Source organism: Papio anubis, chromosome 6 (assembly GCF_008728515.1).
Source record: "Papio anubis isolate 15944 chromosome 6, Panubis1.0, whole genome shotgun sequence".
Taxonomy (NCBI): Eukaryota; Metazoa; Chordata; class Mammalia; order Primates; family Cercopithecidae; genus Papio; species Papio anubis.
The window spans coordinates 39889799-39908565 of record NC_044981.1 but is presented as its reverse complement, the minus strand read 5'-3'; the positions used below and the strand labels follow the sequence as shown (position 1 = coordinate 39908565).

Below are 18767 nucleotides of genomic sequence, written 5' to 3'. Positions count from 1 at the left end.
AAGGTCACAGAGCTGGCCATACCCAGCTGTGTATTGGGCTGCTGAGTATGAGGCTGTTTGGGATGGGCCTTGAGCCTGAGCCTGTTCTGAACACTGTGTGTGTGTGTGTGTGTGTGTGTGTGTGTGTGGTGGCTTCCTAGGGGATTTCTGCCTGCATTCCAACCAGCAGGTCCTTCCGGGCACCCTCCCCTCCTTTACAGAGCTTCTTCCCTTCCTGCAGCTCCTTTCAGTCCCTACTTTCTTGCCCCAAGCCTGGAGTGGCCTGCAAGTGCAGTCCAGCTCACCTCCCTCCCCTGAACACATGGGTCCCTGCCTGGGCTGAAGTCCACACCGGGAGCCCAAGGTGCCCCTGGAAGGCCCCCACCCTGGCCTCCGAGTGGCTCCTCTCCCCAGAGATGTAAATCCGGGCCCCAGAGTGGCCACACAGAACATACATCTTAAACAAACACTTCTCCTTGCTGTTTATCTCCCTGGCCTTTAAACAAACTCTTTCAAAGGTTTCTGCTGATAGGAGAGATTTACTGAAAACCATTCCTTGCTTAAAAGCCCCGGGTTTATGCTGCTGGGGTGGGGGCAGTGGGGCCTTCAGGTCTGGGGTTTCTCTGCCTCCGGACCACATGTTTATCCTCCAGGCCTTGATAGAGGAGCAACACAGACTAATCTTTATGGAAAAGAAAATAATAAAAGCAGGAAAGGGGAGGGGTGGAGGCTGGGGGACATTTGGTTCTTGTCACTGACTCCAAGAGGCTGTGGCAGGTCTGGGTGTGGCAGTGCCCACCACACTGTAGCCCTGCCTGTCGGGGGTGGGGTGAGCTGAGCATCCGGGAGGGGTGGGGCTCCCTTGAACTTTGGACAGAAGGCCCTTGGGCAGGTGAGCCTCTTCTCCAGCTTCCAGAGGCCAGAGTGGGCCTCTCCCTGCTGGATGGGGGGGTGGAGGGAGGGCAGCAGTCACATGATCATGTCTATTCCTGCATCAACCAACACTCAGAAGGCACCTAGCCTGTGCCAGGACCTGGGGGTGGAGAGAGGAATAGTTGTTAACATTTACTTCAGCATTTCTGCGGGCCTGGTACTGTTGTAAATCACTTACATGAATCAACTCATATAATGGCCCCAGAAGTTAATTATCTCGGTTTTGCATATGGGGAAACCAAGTCACAGAAAGATTACTGGCCATACTCCAGAGGTTTTGGTTTAACTGGGATGCAGGCTGGGCATTGGATTCCCGGATGCATCCTAAGTGGGAAACTATTGCTGTAGAGATTGACATTCCCATTTCCCACCCACTCCCCACTTGTCCTCCCAATAATACAGTATCTCATCCATTTCAAGGTGTCTCACAATTCATTGACAGCAGTATTTCTTTCTTAGTGGATCATAAAATAATGGTGCATCTTACACATAAAATAATGGTGCATCTTCAACAAAATATAGCAATAGACAACTAACCTCTACCAACTGTGGGGCCTGGGCTGGATGATTTGCATCCATTATCTCATTTAATCCACCTCCCAAAGCTTCAAGATAGGTCACAGGAGCACCTCTGATGAGAAAACTGAGGCACCAAGAACTCAATAACCTGCCCAAGATCACCCAGCTGGTGGGAGGTGGAGGCAGGATTTGAATCCACAATTAAATGGCCTAGTATTTATCCCTGACCCTTACAGAGCGCCTTATATGTTTCAAACTGTCTTCCCACCTGTTTTGTCCATTGAAGAAGACACTGAAATCCAGAAAGGTTAAGTGACCTGCTCTAAGTTACACACCTGACTTCTCAAACTATAACTGTGGGAGAACCATGGAAAGTGGGTTTTGTTGTTGTTGTTGTTGTTGTTTGCTTGTTTTAAGCCTACCTGGGCTTTTATAGCTAGAAGCCACTCCTAAGAAAACATGATCAGGAAAGTGGGCCAGGGCAGGGGCCCCTGAGAGTGTGGGCCATCCTGGGGTCTTGGGTGCTGAAAGTTGGAGCCAAGGCCTGTGGTGGGACCTCCCAAGGATGGAGGACCTGAGCAGGGGCAGATGTCATTGCAAAGACTCCACTGACTTCCGTCTCTGTTTTGTTTGTGAAGCGAAGTTACTGCAGTGGCAGATGGGAAGACAGCAGAAGGCCGGGTAGGAATTTCCAGTCCTTCCCTGGGCCCATAGCTCAGGCCGGAAGCCACTCCCTTCCTCCATGTTTACATGCAGCAGGCCACACCCCTCGAGATGGCACAGACTGACACCCCCTTCCGGTCCCCCTGCTCCAGGCCAAATACTTTTTCACTCACTTTAAAGCACCTTTCAGCACTTGGGCCCTGAGCTGGGGAGCATTTCCAGGGAGGAAAGAAGGGAGAGGGAGGGTATGAGGAGGAGGCTGGGGATGGGTTGAGGGAAGGTGGGGAGCTGCGGGTAGTTGAGACTAGGATGAAGTTATGTGGGTGATTGTCTTGCACCCATCATCTTTCTTTTTGTATTATTCTTTCCTTATATAGTGACATCCAGTTTCCAAAACCTTTCCTTCCTCCTAGCAACTCTTGCCCTAAGATACTTAATTCACACCAAGGTAAACATGACTGATAACAGTTTCCAAAGTGATCCTTTCAAGAGCATTTTGGCAGTGGCCTCTTTATTTGTTCATTCATTCTTTGATTTGCTGAACAATTTCCTTTGGCATTCCTAGAGACCCTCCATCCTATCTCGAAGCCTTAGCTGGGACACCTCTAAACTGTTTGGTGGGCTGCTGTCCAAACTCTGAGCTTTGTGGGTAATGACACCCACACCCTCTGACAGCATGTAGGTATATTGGCAGCAACCCAAGCTGTCCTTTTTGCACCTTCAATGGAAGGAAAGGTAATTTCTCCTCATGAAAAAAGACTGGGAGACTTTGCCTAAATGAAAAGGGAGGTGCTTTAATGATAGATCTCCAGGCATCAAATCCATCAGTCCCTCTCAGTCTGGTCATGGGCTGAGCTCCCCGGGCAGCTGAGCAGGAGCCCATCCAGGACATCAGAACTTGGGGTAGAATTTCCACTCCGCTGGCCCTCAGGGCTCTGTGTAGATTTCTCTCTCTGTTCTTCTTGGCAGGGAAGTGGTTGATAATGAGGAAGACCCTGAGCTCAGAGCTGGAAGATATCCAGGGAATCATCTACCCAGTAGTTTGCAGAGGACAGAATGACTCAAAAGTATACCGAAATCCAAAATATAAAACAGCTAAGAGTTATAGCTCCAGTTGAAGGCAAAGGTCTAGACCCTGCCTCCTCTGCTCTCCCACTTGGCCCATAAGTGGTCCAAAGCTTTCCTGTAGACCTCGAAAGCTCAGGAGAACACGAATAGAATCCGCTAAGCCAGTCTAGTGATCCATTTTATAGACAAAGAAACTGAGTCAGAGCATGATGGGATGGATGAGAGTCCTTAGGGCCCTCCACCCTCCCACGATCGCTTCTGGTTCATGTTCATTCCCTGGACTCATAATGTATCCTTCTTTCTAACTTGACCTGCACAATTCTACAGACTCTTCAGGCTCAGCTCAAATGTCACCTCCACCACGGAGTGTTCCTCAATTCTCTCCTCCAGTTCTGGCTCTACTCCCACCCAGTTTGGTGTTCCTGGAGCTTACTGCTTTTGCATCTTTCTTAAGTTCAATCTCTCATTTCTGCTCATTTGAAGCAGCTCTTTCTCCGTTGTCAGGCTGTTGGTCTCCTCAAGGTCAGGAGCTTTTCAAAAAATCCCAAGCCTCCAGCCCATGAGTAGGTATGTGATCACAGTGAGGCTGCTGACATGTTTTCTTGGGTGATGGTGAGATGCTTTGCCCACTGGGGTCAGGGTCACCCTACTGGACGGCCCTAGTTCTCATCAATTTGGTGGGGAGGGCATTGACTTTGATTAAACAGTTACTTGGATACCTGAGGTAGGGCGGGGAAGTGGGTACAGAACCTTCAGAGCCTGGGGAGGAGGAATCCTTCTGCTCTAAACTGTCCACTCGCTCCATCCTCAAGAAGATGGAGAGCAGAAACAGGGGTGGGGGAAGAGAGCTGGGCCCCGCATACTTCCCACCATCACTGATTTCCCCCTTCTCTGGCATTTTAAGAGCTCAGACTCAAACCCTTCAAGGGCTTTTGAAACAATTAGATTAGAAAGTACCCAGTGTTCGGTCTAATTGCTTAAAAGCCACTTGAGGCTCCAACTGACCCAGAGTAAAGCCTGGGGGGTGGGCAGCGGGGAGGGGAGACCCGAGACACTCTGTCGCCCTGTTTCCCAGGCCTTTCTGGACAACCAAGCCCCATGTGAGTGATGGTGCCAAATAGGGGCCTTCAATTTTCCCCGGGGGGCAGAGCCACCATACTCTTCCTGCCCCTTTCCCAACCCTTGCCCCCAGGGAACCGCTCACATCTAACCTTTCTCTAAGATACCTTCTTATGCAAATTTCAGCATTCCTAGGGGTGACTGGAGCACTTAAGTCCAGAACCAATTTTCAGTGTCAGAAAGTGGACTGAGCCAGTGTAAAGAGGCCCAGAAGTATCAGGAGACAAGCCTTGGTGTGTCCAACTCAAGATGATGGTTTGCTTCTGGGATATTCTGAGATGGGGGATTTTGCAATCTCTAAGTCAGTTCCATTTTTCCATGCTTTCCTGATTACTCTTCTCCCAAGTTCTTTTAAATACACACACACACACACACACACACACACACACACATATACATTTATTTATTTTGTTTGAGACAGGGTCTCGCTCTGTCATCCAGGCTGGAGAGCAGTGGCATGATTATGGCACACTGTAACCTTGACCTCCCAGATTTCAACTGATCCTCCTACCTGAGCCTCCCCAGTAGCTGGGACTACAGGAGTGTGCCATCACATCCAGCTAATTTTTAAATTTTTCATAGAGATGGGGGTCTTACTATATTGCCCAGACTGGTCTCAAACTCCTAGCCTCAAGTGATTCTCCTGTGTTGGCTTCCCAAAGTGCTGGGATTATAGGCATGAGCCACCATCCCCAGCTTTAAATATAGTTGCTGTATAAAATTCTTCTCTCTGGCTTAAGATCTTGCAATGGCTCCATGTTAGATAGGAGCCATTGCAATGTTAAGCTACAGAGAAGTTCCCCCAGCCTTCCAGCCCCTCTGTAGTTTGCTCCCACCTCACCTTTCTAGGTCCATTTACCCTGTGTGCCCTCAGCTCAAGCCTACTGTGGTGCCTTTTCACAGGTCATGCTCTTGGCCTCCATTCTTTCACCATCTGAATGAAGTCATGTGTTTATGTGCCCAGCAACAGGCCAAGCAGAGGGGACACTGAGATGAATGAGCCACAGGCCCTGCTCTCGGGGGGACACATTCTAGCTGGGGCATGAAAACATAAACAGAAGATTCCTTTGCCAAATTCTTCTTGAGCACCTCTATGTGTCAGACCTGAGGACACTGAGGTGGACAAAACAGATAAAGTCCCCAGTCTTGTGGAGCTTAGATGGTTGAAGGACAAACAGACAGAAACACGTAAGCAAAGAGATATACAATCTGCCATGGGGAGATTAATGTGTGAAGGAAAACAAAGTAGGGGGGAAGAGAAGGACCTTGGAGGTGAGGATATTTGAGCAGAAACCTGAATAAAGGGAAGGAACTGCTTGTGCAATGTCCCTGAGGCAGGAATGCGTTTGAGTTTAACAAGGAGCAAGGAAAGAGACCAGTGTGATTGGAGAAGAGTGAGGGAGAGAAGGAGGAAGGGGGAAGAGTAGAGGGAGCAGGGGGCAAATCATGAAGGATGCTATAGTCCCGGCAGGCCTTTGGATCCTATAGTGAGATGAGAGCCACTAGGGATATGTCAGTAAACACATGTCTTTTTTTGCCTGACCAACATGGATTTTTTTTTGAGACAGAGTTTTGCTTTTGTTGCCCAGGCTGGAGTGCAGTGGCGTGATCTTGGCTCACTACAACTTCTGCCTCCCGGGTTCAGGCGATTCTCCTGCCTCAGCCTCCCTAGTAGCTGGGATTACAGGCACGTGCCACCATGCCTGGCTAATTTTATATCTTTAGCAGAGATGGGTTTTCACCATGTTGGTCAGGCTCGTCTCAAACTCCTGACCTCAGGTGATCCACCTGCCTCGGCCTCCCAAAGTGCTGGGATTACAAGTGTGAGCCACCGTGCCCAGCCCAAACACATGTTTTTTTCTTGAGATGGAGTTTCGCTCTTGTTGCCCCGTCTGGAGTGCAATGGTGCGATCTTGGTTCACCGAAACCTCTGCCTCCCGGGTTCAAGCGATTCTCCTGCCTCAGCCTCCCGAGTAGCTGGGATTACAGGCATGCACCACCACCCTGGCTAACTTTGTATTTTTAGTAGAGATGGGGTTTCTCCATGTTGGTTAGGCTGGTCTTGAACTCCCGACCTCAGGTGATCCACCTGCCTCGGCCTCCCAAAGTGTTGGGATTACAGGCGCGAGCCACCACGCTCGGCCAAACACATGTCTTAAAAGGCTCACTTTGGCTGCTGGTGGAGGACAACCTGGAGGAAGGGGCAAGAGTGGAAGCAGGGAGAATAATTCGGGAGCCACTGCAATAGTCCAGGCAAGAGATGGCAATGGTCGGGGTATTGGGAAGTGGTTAAATTAGTGATAGTTATAATAGAGTGTAGATACTAGTATGAGAGCACAAGCCGGGGACTCCCTGCCAGACCTGGAGGCGGGAGTGGGTTGTTGACAACAAAGGATTGCTGCAGGTTTGACCATGAAGCCAAATCTTCAAGAAGAAGGAATTCGTAAAGACAGGAGGTGAGAAAGTGGGGCAGAGGAGCAGCACACACTGCAGTGTGTACTTCATGTCTTGCAGGGACCTGGGGGCAGCGTAGATAGGCCAGAGCATCATTTAGAGGCAGGGAGTAGGGCAGGCTGAGGCTGGAGGGCTTGAGAGGGGCTGGACACCAAGGTCAATGGCCAAGTTGAATTTGGGTCTTCTGTATGCAGCAGGGAGCCACAGAAGAGTGTTAAGCGTGGCTGCATCGTGATCCAGTTTGTGTTCAGAAAAGATCACTGGCTGTGGAGGGGTGGGCGAAGGACTGGGGCCTAGAGGACCAGTTAGGAAGCTGTTGTGGTAACATGGTGATAGATGAGAGTGGCCTGGACTAGAAGGGCTGTGATGGGGCTTGGAGAACTGTTTAGAAAGGAAAGTTGCCAAGATGTTCAGAGTTGGCTGATCAGACAAAGGGATTAGAAAGCAGAAGGAATAAAGAGTGACCCACCTTCAGCTCCAGTGCCTTTAGACAAGGGGCCCTATACTTAGGGCCTTCCTTTGGCCCTCCTCACAGTGTAGGAGTCTGTCCAGAAGGAGGGAGCCACCCCCATTCCTGAACCATGCTCCAGATGCCCAGCGCCCTAGAAATCCCTGCCCTAAGGGCCTGTACCCTGCATCCAGGCCCTCTGCAGGTCACCTCCCCAGGTCCAACCTCCAGAGGGTAGCCTGTGTCTTGGCTGTGAGTTGAGTGTGGGGCATGTGGTCAGCAGTTTCGTGTGCAGATTGGAGTATCCACACACGTGCTCTTGAAGCCCTAGTTTAAGGTGAAGGTGGGATGGGAAGAGAAGAGGCAGGCTAAGGGCAGGGCTCGGGGAGAGCAGAGGGAGTTTCTCCCTGTGCGGTGTCCCTGTGCAGAACTCCAATAAGCCTGAGAACTCTAAATTCAAATCTGGCCTTCCAGGTCTTTAGAAGGTGTATGTGTCAGCCTAGGAGAATAGAACATATTTTATTAAACAGTTTGTTAACTTGATTTTTAACTTTTAAATATTTAGACATATGGAATGTGGGCCTCCATTTGTACTTTCGCTTGGTCTAAGCGGGGTGAGTGGAAAACTCCCGAGGGCCCGGATTATGTCTTCTTTGTCTTGTTCACCCTCCCCCATCTCCCCAACCTTGGGCCCCTGGACCTTGGTAATTTCCATCGAACTGGAAAGAGAATCAGATCCCAGCCTGACAGTGAGAAATGCAGACTTGATGAGACCCCAGGAGGGAAAAGGTTGGTCAGGCAACTGACTGCAGAGGGCTTTGGAGGTGTGGCCAACGGCTGTCGAGGAAGCTGACCCAGTGTCCAGGGGTTTAAGAGCAGGCAGACTGCCTGGGTTCAAAGCCCGGTTCTGCTCTTTAGGACTGTATGGCCCCAGCAAGTTACTAGCTCCTGGTGCATCGGCCACCTTCTTGTAAGACAGGATAACAATAATAATCCCTAATGACCTCAACTGCCTAGTTTACCGGGGGAAGATGTAGTGCTTGGCATGTAGTGAGTTCTATGAAAGTTTGTTATGTGAAATGACCCCTTGGAAGGAACTTTTAAGCCCAGCTAAGGGGCAGCTCCTGGCAAATCAGAAAAGGAGACGTTGGTTTTGGTGCCAGACTTTTCTCCTCCCACTTTCAAGATCCCCCATAGCAGATGGGGGCTCAGTGATCAAGCTATTCCCCCTCCTCCACCAGGGCTATCTGTGGCCTGGGGTAACTCCCTCTGTTCTCTGTGTCTTTAAGCTCCACCAGCTCCATCCTCTCGTTCCCTGGGGACTTTGCCATGCAACCCACTTGCTAATCCCAGAGGACCTCATTCACAGGAAGATATCAGTGGGCCCAGTGCTGTGCTGAGTGCCCCAACAGGTTATCTCATTCAATCCTTTTTTTTTTTTTCCCATCAGGGAAGTTGAGACAAATTGTTCACTTCTTTTAATAATCCTCTGAGCACTGTTCCAGATATTCTTATCCCTATTTCCCAGAGGAGACCAGAGCAGAGAGAGGTTAAGTATTTCAGTATTTCTCAGCCACAGATCTTGGACTAGAATCCAAGACTGTGTGGCTCCAGAGTCCACTCTTGACTTCGATGAGTCCTGACTTAGTCAGAACTAGTGGGACACTCCTGCTTAGGAAAGAGGTGGGACTTTCTGGAGCCAAGGCCATGTCCCCCAGGAGGCACTTTGGTGGGACGGTAGACACTGTGGCAGGCGGATGGTGGGTTGACGTTCTGGTTTGTTGGGGAGAGGAAGTTCTTTTGGTTTCCTTCAGATTATAGCTAAGGGCCTTCCAGGCAACCAACCAACCAACCAACCAACCAACCCATCAACCCTTTCTTTTCAAGGGACATGACTATGGGTGGGTCTGGAAAGACAGGTGCTTTGTGTGTTGAAAATCCTGAGGTAGAGAGCTCTGTTTGGCAGTGAGTGTTCCAGACGGAGGGGATTCTATAGGGACAAGGAACTCCCCCTTCCTCACTCTAGCCCTGTCTCAGCCCTACAGCCTGTCCCTACCTGGGGGCTGTGGAAGCAAGCTGATAACATGGACCCTCCGAAAGCTGCCAGCCTTGGGGATCAAATGCCTGTGAAATAACACTCAGGCATCACATGCTTGTTGGGTGGAGACAGAGATGCTGTGTCCTGGTCCTTGCTCTCTAGAGCTTCCAGTTTCCTAGCAGGATGGCCACACACTCTGGGGAAACTATCCCATGGAAAGAGTGTCGGAGAGCCTGGCCCTGTGGCCCTGACGAGAACTCTGTGTGACTTGGACAAGTCACTCACCCTCTCTGATCTTGGTTTCTCACCTGTGAAATGAGACAGTTAGAATTGATCACTGGGTTAAACCTTGTTTTTCCTCTTAAAATTAGCTCTACTGAAATCTGACACAGAACTCTGCTATAAAAAGTAGAGCCACTCTGCTTGTGAGAGGCGGGAGCCAACCTTCTCTGGTTTCTTCCTCATCTTTCAGGATGATCCCCAAGGGCGGCTCTCAGTGTCTTTCACTGAAGGCATGAACCTCAGGGAACAGCTCAGGAATGGCCTCACAGAGGCAGTCCACGTGGGCTGCAAGGCTAGAAGGACTTTGATGAGTGAAGGTGTAGGGAGGGCACACTGGGCAGGAGACACTGTGTGAGAAAAGATGCAGACAGGGAAGGAGCCAGCCTGGCTGGGGGTGGGAAGTGCTGGAGGAGAGGGAGCGCAAAGAACCCAAGAAGGGGTCCTCAGGGGATGCCCACAGGAACTTCACAGGAGCGCCAAGGGGCAAAATGATATTTACAACTGGGAACTCAAGTCCAGGCCCCTTCCTACAGAGATGGGTGGTGTGTATACCCTGCTGTGAGGGGAGGGAAAGAACCAGCATTAGGGAAATGATACAGTGTCCACTTTGGAGGGTTGCTTTCAGGGTGAAATTAGTGAAGATAGCTAATTTCACTAGATAGATAAATTAGTGAAGATCTGTCTCAGGACAGAAGGAATGCTACATAGGCATTTGTTAAATACGGTCAGACCAGAGTGGACCCTGAGCTTGCCAAAGGTCTGCATCCCTCCTGGCCTTGGGCCCGGTGCTGGTGCTGATAGCTTAGAATTTCAGCAGCTTCTACGCTCAACAGTTACGGTGATTATGAGATGTATGTGTATGTGTGTGTTGAGGGGATGTGGCTGCAGGTGTCTTTCAGCCACCTTCTAACATGCATGCTAGTGTGTGCACATACACACACACACACACACACACACACACACACGCTCAGTCTTTTCTCTAGAGCTGGTGCACTCCTCACCACCCCCACCTCTTCATCCTCCGAATCCCCACCCCATCCCCTTTGCTTCAAGTCCATACCTTGCTCGGCCTTCTTCCTCCCCTCTCTCTGAGTCCCTGGTCCTCCCACCCACCATAAATCTGTAACTCGGGAGTGTGTGTGTAGGGGGGAGGGGGTGGAAAAGCAGCAAACCAAACCAACCCCAGCTAATGAAAACGGCGATAAATCTCTGTCTATCAGGTTTGTTGTGAGCACAAACATTGCCAAACAAGGGCCCAGATGGCCTGCAGGCCCTCCTCCCTATGGTCTGCAGAGCTTTAAATGGAAACGGTTGCTTTATACATCTATTTACTACTTGGAAATGGGGGATGATTGAGACCGGGGTGCCTGGCCAGGAAATGGGGTGCAGACCAGGTGTGAGCTCTCTGCCCTCCATGCCTGAGCAGGACTGCTGTCTAGTCCCCAGCCTCCACCATTTCTGTTCCTGGTAAGCCCTCTCTAACACAGGCCTTCAGGCTGGAGTGGGGAAGAGGCCACCTTGCTGGCTGACATTCTGGTCTCCACAGCCTGGCCTCAACCTGCTCCAAGACACATTCCTGGCTAGCTGGACCCAATTCCTCACTGTTATTTTCAAAGTTCTTCATTTTTGCCTAGAACTTTCCCTGTTTTCCATACGGCCTGCCCTGGATGGGTAGAAGTGGAAGCCTATCTTGTCCTTCAAGGCCAAGCCAAACCCCACCTCCTCTAGGAAGTCTCCCCATCCCTAGTCCTCTCTGGGCTCTATTCCTGTAGCATCAGCCACGGACAGCCTAGGCAGTCTTTACAAGACACCTACTTGGGAGGTGGATAGGTCTAGGTACACAGCCAGGCTTTTTAGCTAAGGGACCTTGGCAGGTTAATCTCTCAGCCTCAGTTTCTTACTCTCTGTAATAGGTATAATTATGATGCCTACTTCTCACCTGCCAAATAAAAAATAAACAAAAATAAAAAAAAATAAATAAATGAAGCAAGTGTAGAATGTGCTTAGCAAAGTGAGGAGCATAGTCTTAGAGCTTTGGACATGTCAGCCTTTATTATTGATGCCACCCAGTCATGACTGGGAATGATTCTTCTCCGTGCCTCATCTTTTCACAGAGATGTGTGTGTGTGTGTGTGTGTGTGTGTGTGTGTCTACACGTGTGTCTCTGCATGTCCTACTTTGGTTTCCCCTGAAATCAGACCCTGAGACTTGCGTGCAGGTAGTTTACTGAGGAGGTGATCACTGGAGGCTGGAGGGAGGGAATGGGGAAGTGATATAGGGATGGGGTAGGAGAAAAGCCAGTGAAGAGTGGTTAATGATTGAGTTTCATTGGGGGCAATGGGGGCTCACTGAGGAATCATGAGAACACACCATGGAATTGTCCCACGGAGTCCCAAGGCAGCCAGGTTGCTTATCCACTCATTCTTATCTCTTATTAATAACTTGAGGGTTGCCCCTGCAGTGTTAAATCCCAGCTGTCCTGCAGGCTGAGTAAAGCTCCCTTGGCCCCTGCACTGGAGAAACCCTGCAGGTGAGAAGCAGAAAGGCTGCTTAGGGTGGACAATTCCTGGGCTTGCTGACACCTTCCCATCACAGTGGCAGATGAGTGGAGAAGTGGGCTAGAGGACATGGGGTGAGGCACGAACAGCATCCTCTGCCAAATCATCACTTTTCAAGCCCTGACAGCCTCCAGCATGGCATTTTGCACACAGTAGGCACACTGTAAGTATTTGTGGACCAAAAGGAGGCTTGACATTAGAGCTGGGAAAACCTGGACTCTCCCTATTGTTCAGTTTTTAATTCATTGTGTGATGCTAGGCAAGACATAGGACAACTCTGGACCACATATTCTATAAAATTGAGACCTTTCTACCTTCTCTGCTTATGCCATAGCCGGGTTGGAACAAGCTGGAATGACATTTGGGGAATGCTCAGAACAGGTAAGAAGTGGCTGTGATGATGATGATGATGATGATGTGTGTAGGGGAGGGAAAGGTTCCCCTATCTAGGCATGATCCAACCAAGAAGTACCTAGTTATGTTATTCACTCTGTGGTCAAAGCACAAAGGTGTGTTCCCCTGGCACTAGCGGGATGACTTCTGCCTCCTCCTATTCCAAGACAACCCCAAAGGTAAAACATGGAAAAAGAAAAGGCCATGGGGGTAAGATCTGCTGACTCCTCAGTGAAAAGGATCCCACATTTCTCTGCCTACCAGGGATGGCCTGTGGTTCCTTTTACCTAGGTCAGTAGTGGGTTTTACGGATATCTGATGAGTGTAAAAACCATTTTGTACAGTAATTCCAAACTTGGCGGTGGGAGGGGTGGGGGTGGGGGGTCTTGGAATCCCTAGGGAGCCCATGGATAACCCTTAAGACTCCTTAAGTCCCTTAAAAATATAAGTAAAAAATGGCCAGTCATGGTGGCTCACACCTGTAATCCCAGCATTTTGGGAGGCCGAGGTGGGCCGATCACCTGAAGTCAGGAGTTTGAGACCAGCCTGGCCAACATGGTGAAACCCTGTTTCTACTAAAAATACAAAAATTAGCCTGGTATGATGGTGGGCACCTGTAATCCCACCTACTCGGGAGGCTAAGGCACGAGAATCGCTTGAACTCGGGAGGCGGAGGTTGCAGTGAGCCAAGATGGCGCCATTGCACTCCAGTCTGGGAGACAGAGCAAGACTCCATCTCAAAAAAAAAAAAAAAAAAAAAAAAATATATATATATATATATATATGTGTGTGTATGTGTGTGTGTGTGTGTGGTGTGTGTGTGTGTATATGTAAAAATGGAGTGCTTGAGTGAACGTGTACACATAAGCCACTCTAAGTTGGTGACCTGAAGCTTCCAGCAAATTCTCAAAGGAGTTTGTGATCCAAGAAAAGTAAATTTGCTCTATCCCAAATCTCCCATCTCAAAGGGGAGGACACTGAAGTCCAGAGAGGGTAAGCGACCTGCTGGGTCACACAGTAGAGGCTGGATAGAACCCAAGGTTTCTAACCCTGTGTGGCTTTGTGGGTCTGCCAGGCAGACCTAAACAGTTAGGTCTGCCTGGCTGCACAACGAGAAAAGCAGGCTGGTTCATCAGGACGCTGTGCTGAAAGTCCATGGCACATTACAAAGTCTCTACTTGCTCCTGGGGGAAACATCTCAAAGGCATGATATAGTCACTATTTTCTGGGGATGAGGGTGAGCACTGAGCTCTATTTCCACGGAAAACAGAACAAGGAAAAGCTAGGCCAAATGTGGAAAGAAATGGAACTCTCTGTCACTAAGAAAGAGTGCTGGGGCAGGGAGTGCTCTTAAAACTCAAGTGAAGCTTGGGCAACGTGGCAGGTCTTAGTTTCCAGAGGCAGAGATGGAAATGATAATCATACTTACCTCTCTAAGTTCTGGTGAAGATTAAAGAAGATGATGCAAGTGAAAATGGCTTATAAATAAGAAAGCAGTACACAAATGCTAGTAATGATCTTTACAGCAGTGGCCTGGTAAATACTTGTTTTGCTGCTGAGAATAAATTGTATACCACCTGGATGTCAATTACCCAATTCTGGACAACTGTACCATTGTCCTTCAAGCCCTTGCAGCCCACTGTTGGAGCGAGAGCCCTGGTTTTGAAGTCAAACCTGAATCTGCACCTTAGCTCCACCACCTGTGCACGTGTGTGACTTTGGATAAATCATGTAATTCTCTCAGCCTCGAATTGTCCATCTGCAAAACAGGGACACATGCCTACCTCATGAGGACATAATGAAGATTTGATCAGTTGGTTACAATGAAAATATCTATAATGGTGACTGGCACACAATAGTTACTCAATAAACATTAGCAATTTTGTTCCTGTTCCTCAACAATTTATAACTTTGGATAGTTTGTTTGCTGCGTAGTTTCTGTCTGTCTAACATTTCTGTCTTCTCCACTAAAATGTAAGCTCTGCAGCACCAGGACATGCCTGTCTTGTTTACCTCTGTGTTTCCCAGGCCGGGCACACAGTGTGCTACAGATATTTGTGAAATGAATGAGTGGAAGTGCAAAAGCACGTTTTTAAAGGATGGGAAGGAACTCTGACAATGTGAGAATGCTCACATTGGATCAGCCCCAAGGGGGACCTGGAGCTGTGCCAAGAGCCCTATTAGGGGTCAAGAGAGTTGGCCTCTGGTCCTAGCTCTGCCGCTTAACTACCGAGCCACCTCCGGGCAATTTGTTGGCCCTCTCTGGCCCTCTGTGTGTTTCCTCCAGAGCGTGGGAGCCCTGAGATTCCAGGGCTTCCCTCTTAGAGGCTGACCTCCAAGGAGCTCTGGCCAGCTGGGAAGTGTGGGATTTCGGGATAGTTCAGGGACTAAATAAAGAGAAAGGAGAAGTGGGAGAGGATAAAGACCGGGAAGGAAGAAAAGTCAACGCGTGGCTGCGGCCCTGGGCAGCTACGGGTGGGGGTAGACTGAGGGCAAAGCACTGAGCTGCTGTGCGCGCCCCCGAGCATGTCTCCGCCGCGGCTGATGCGGCTGATGCGCCCGAGCCTCCGCCTGCCCCTCCCTTCCTTGAGTGCCTCGCCAGTTCCCGCCGTCACTGACTTTCTGACTTCTTAACTTGTCAGCAAATCCCAGAGTTAAAAATGCACACGCACCCCGGCCAGCCGCCAGCAGGGCCGTCTGGCCGAGGCTCCAGATGTGGGGCCACCGCACGGGCCGCCCGCCCCGCCGCGCAGACTAAACAATCGGCCTTGGCCGTGAGCGCAGCGCAATTCCAGATGCAGCGTCCCTCGCGCCGCGCGCTAATTGGGCCGCGGGCGCGAGGCTCTGTCAGCGCCAGCAAGGCCCTGCCCAGGGCGGCCTTGGCCCGGCGCCCGCCCGCTGGGCTACCTAAGGCGGGGGCAGGGTGGAGAGATGGAGAGGAATGGTTGGGGGAGGAGGGTTGGGGGACGAAAGGGGGAGAGAGAAGAGAGGAGAGGAGGAGGAAGAGGAGGAGAGAAGAAGACACAGTGAGACAGGCCAGTGAGACAGCGTCAGCTCTGAGACAGAGAAACACGAAGGAGGATAGCTTCAGAGACAAAGAGAAAGCCAGAAGCACTGAGCCATATTCAGGTTAAGGAGACAGAGAAGGCAGAGAGGGAGAGAGACCACAGAGAGTTGGAGAAACAGAGGCAGGGCAGACTGACACGGGAACAGAATCAGGAGAGACCAAGATAACGAGAAGGAAACGAACATGGACACGGCCGGGAAGAACGCAAGCGGTGGGAGCACAGGAGACCCGCATGTTTACCACCGGGTCCCTGCTGCCTTATAGGTGTCTAACCCCTTTTGTTTTATAGTATCTCCTCCCTTTACATTCTCACTTTTTATCATTCTTCCTAGACCCGGGCGAAGCCGGGAACTGAGCCCACCCGGGAACTCAGCCGGGAACTGATCCATTCCTAGTCTGGCTGGGGGACTGCGTAGAGAAGGAACCTGAGCCGTCGAGATTTCACTCCCAAGCCTGGGCTTGGAGACAGGGGTTCGCCTTGGACGCTGTGGGAGGGTGCGGGATGGGACTCCGTGGGGATTTGCCTACAGGCAGGGGATGCCCCGAATGACCTCTGTAGGGCCCGTCCCCAGGCAGCCACCTCGGCAGCACCCTCCTTTCCCATGCGCCCTGGGGCCTCTTTAGCTCTAGAGACAGGAGGATGACTCAACAGAGGTTAGTCAAGACCCAGGGCAGGGAAGCCCACCGGGGACCACCCGGGGGAGCCCCCCAGCCTCGCGTTCCGCCCCCGCCGGGAGGCCCGGGCGCCCCGCGGGTGAGCGCGGAGGGCAGTGCGGCGGCCCGGCGGCTCTTGGCGGCCCCTCTCTGACAATCTTTCCTTTGTTTGTTTTCTTAAATCTGGGAGGCCCGAATTCCTGCCGGATTCCGTAGGTTTCACTCAGGAAGGAGGCGCCCCCACCCCCACCCCCTCTCACGTCGGGCCCGGCTGCGAGGGGAATGGCAGGTTCTTCCCGGAGGCCAGCGGCGCACAGCCCCACGGCCCGGGCAGGGCGAGCGGGCGCCGGGCGCGGCGGAGAGTCCCGGGCGCCCTGCCCGCGCGCGCCACCACGCAGCCCCGCCGGAGGGCCGCGGGCAGCCTCGGCAGAGAAAATTAAAAGAAAAAAAAAAAGAAAATCAAACCAGGAGCGCTTTAAAAGACACAGAGTAGCCCTCCCCCCACTCAGCTTCATTCCACACCCCATCCACCTCTCACACTCCCCCACCCCTTTTTTATTTTGGTCTCCAAACTTGAGCCTCATTAATTTCCAAAAAAAATTTCCCCCAATAAAAGGCAAACATGGAAAGAAAAACAAACTATTAGAAAATAGAGGAGGGAGGAAATGTTATTTAAAAGGTTAGCAGACCGCATCATTTTCCAATGATATTATATACTCCCAGCAGTATCCAAAATATATATGGGCCCTGGGCCAAGAATGTAAAAAACCTTTTTTTTGAAAAAACCCTTACTTAGACACAACATCTGGACCGGAGAGCGAACAAACCCCCCATTTATCACACTTAATCCTCCAATGAAGCAATCGACAGTTGACTTCTGTTTTGCTAATTTAGTTGCTTTCAAGCGCCGGCCCAGTCCAGACCGGGAATTAAGTGTCACTTGCGGAGGGCCTGCCCTGCCCCCGCCCGTCTTTGCTCCCTCCCGCGCCCAGGCTCTCGGATAGGGAAAAAAGGCCATTAATGAAGAAAGAAACTTTTTACGAATTCCCTTTACCCCCACCCACTCGGGTCAGTGAAAACCTCGACTGTGACCTAGCTCTGTCCCCTCGCCCAGTATCCGACACCCACTTCCTTGGTAGCCACGCCCTCACCCGCCAGCTGCCTCCCCCCAAGACTCCGTGGAGCAACGCATCAGCCGGCACAAACTCCTGCAGCTTCAGGAGGTCACCCAGCTCACCGCCTTCTCCGCGGGTTGGCTAGGTGCGGCCATCCTCGTACCTGGCACTGCTTGGTGGCCTGGCAGCTTGACTCTTAGGCCTGGAGAGGGCAGGGGAGGGTCGTGGTGCTTGGTGGTAGGTAGCGTCCATTCCCCCCGGAAGTGGATGAGAGGCAGCAGCTCCCGAGGTGGAGGCCCTTGGCCAGCAGTGTCCGGAGACAATGGGATCTTGTGAGATTGCAAGCGGGAGAGAGAATAAATCACCGAAAGTGTATCACTTGAGGATTAGTCAATAAATCCCTGGGACCCTGGCCCAGTGGGGCTGGTGCCAGAGGCAGAGCTGGCCCCAAGTGCAGACTTCCTTCCTCAGCAACCTTCCCTTCCCTTCCCAGAGGCCTCCTGGGTCTCTCTCTCCTCACCTCTCTCTGTCTATCTCCATGGCTCCTCTCCTAAAGTTTGGAGACCAAGGCACAGCCTTTTGTCCTACCTCTACCTCTTGCTGGGAAAAGTTTTACAAGGGAGCGGACGTTTGAAGGTGTCCTCAGGCACTTGCAAGCAGAATAGGCTGGAGAATGTGTCCCAACTCCAGCCTGCCTGCTCCTGTTCACTCTGATCCAGCCCACCCCCCAGTTCCCAGCTCCAAGCCCTGGCAGAGTCCACAGGAACAGCCTGCACTCCTAAAAGAGGCCCCCAGTACCCTGAACCCCAGGCCTCTGCAGACTCTCATGGTGGTCTGGCTGGGCCTCAAACTTCTTGAGGAGGGGCCCTGAGTTCTGGCCACAATCCAAATGCAGTCTCAAACCTCCTGAGTCCATCCCCCAGGCCCATGGAAGCCTCCTATCTGGAGCACTCTCCATACTCACTCCAAAGGGCACTTACGAGTACTTAGTATATTCCAGGCAGTGTGCTAGACTCAGGACATTTGGAGACTCATAAAACTCTCTTCCTGCCCCTCCCGTGGGCCTAAGCCTCTACTGGGCTTTATTTTCTGTTCATATGGGGATACTATATTACCCAGCTATACTCTTTCCATAACCAGTCATTGAGCACCTACCATATGCCAGATACTGTTCTAGGCACTGGGGGTTCAGGGCTGAGCAAAGGTCATTTCTGCCCTCCAACTTGCCAGGGAAACAGACATGCCAACAATTAATTCCAAGACAAGGCCAAAAATCAGGGGCCATGGAAGGCATTTATAAAAGCCTCAGAGGAGGGACTGACTCACCTTGGCTGGGATAGAAGGAGGGGTGTGGGCTGGGTACAGTGGCTCACACCTGTAATCCCAACACTCTGGGAGGCCGAGGTGGGCAGATCACGAGGTCAGGCGTTCAAGACCAGCCTGCCCAAGATGGTGAAACCCCATCTCTACTAAAAAT

At 51.2% G+C, this 18767-nt stretch overlaps 1 long non-coding RNA gene across 1 annotated transcript; it reads right to left on the bottom strand.

Annotated features, from left to right (window-relative positions):
• Positions 1 to 534: 534 nt before the first annotated feature.
• LOC103883679 lies at positions 535 to 18710 on the bottom strand. Its single transcript, XR_646003.4, has 3 exons — positions 17811 to 18710; positions 17454 to 17619; positions 535 to 1012 (listed from the first exon to the last, which is right to left on the bottom strand). It is a non-coding gene; the product is annotated as an uncharacterized LOC103883679 (long non-coding RNA).
• Between the last annotated feature and the right edge of the window lie 57 nt (positions 18711 to 18767).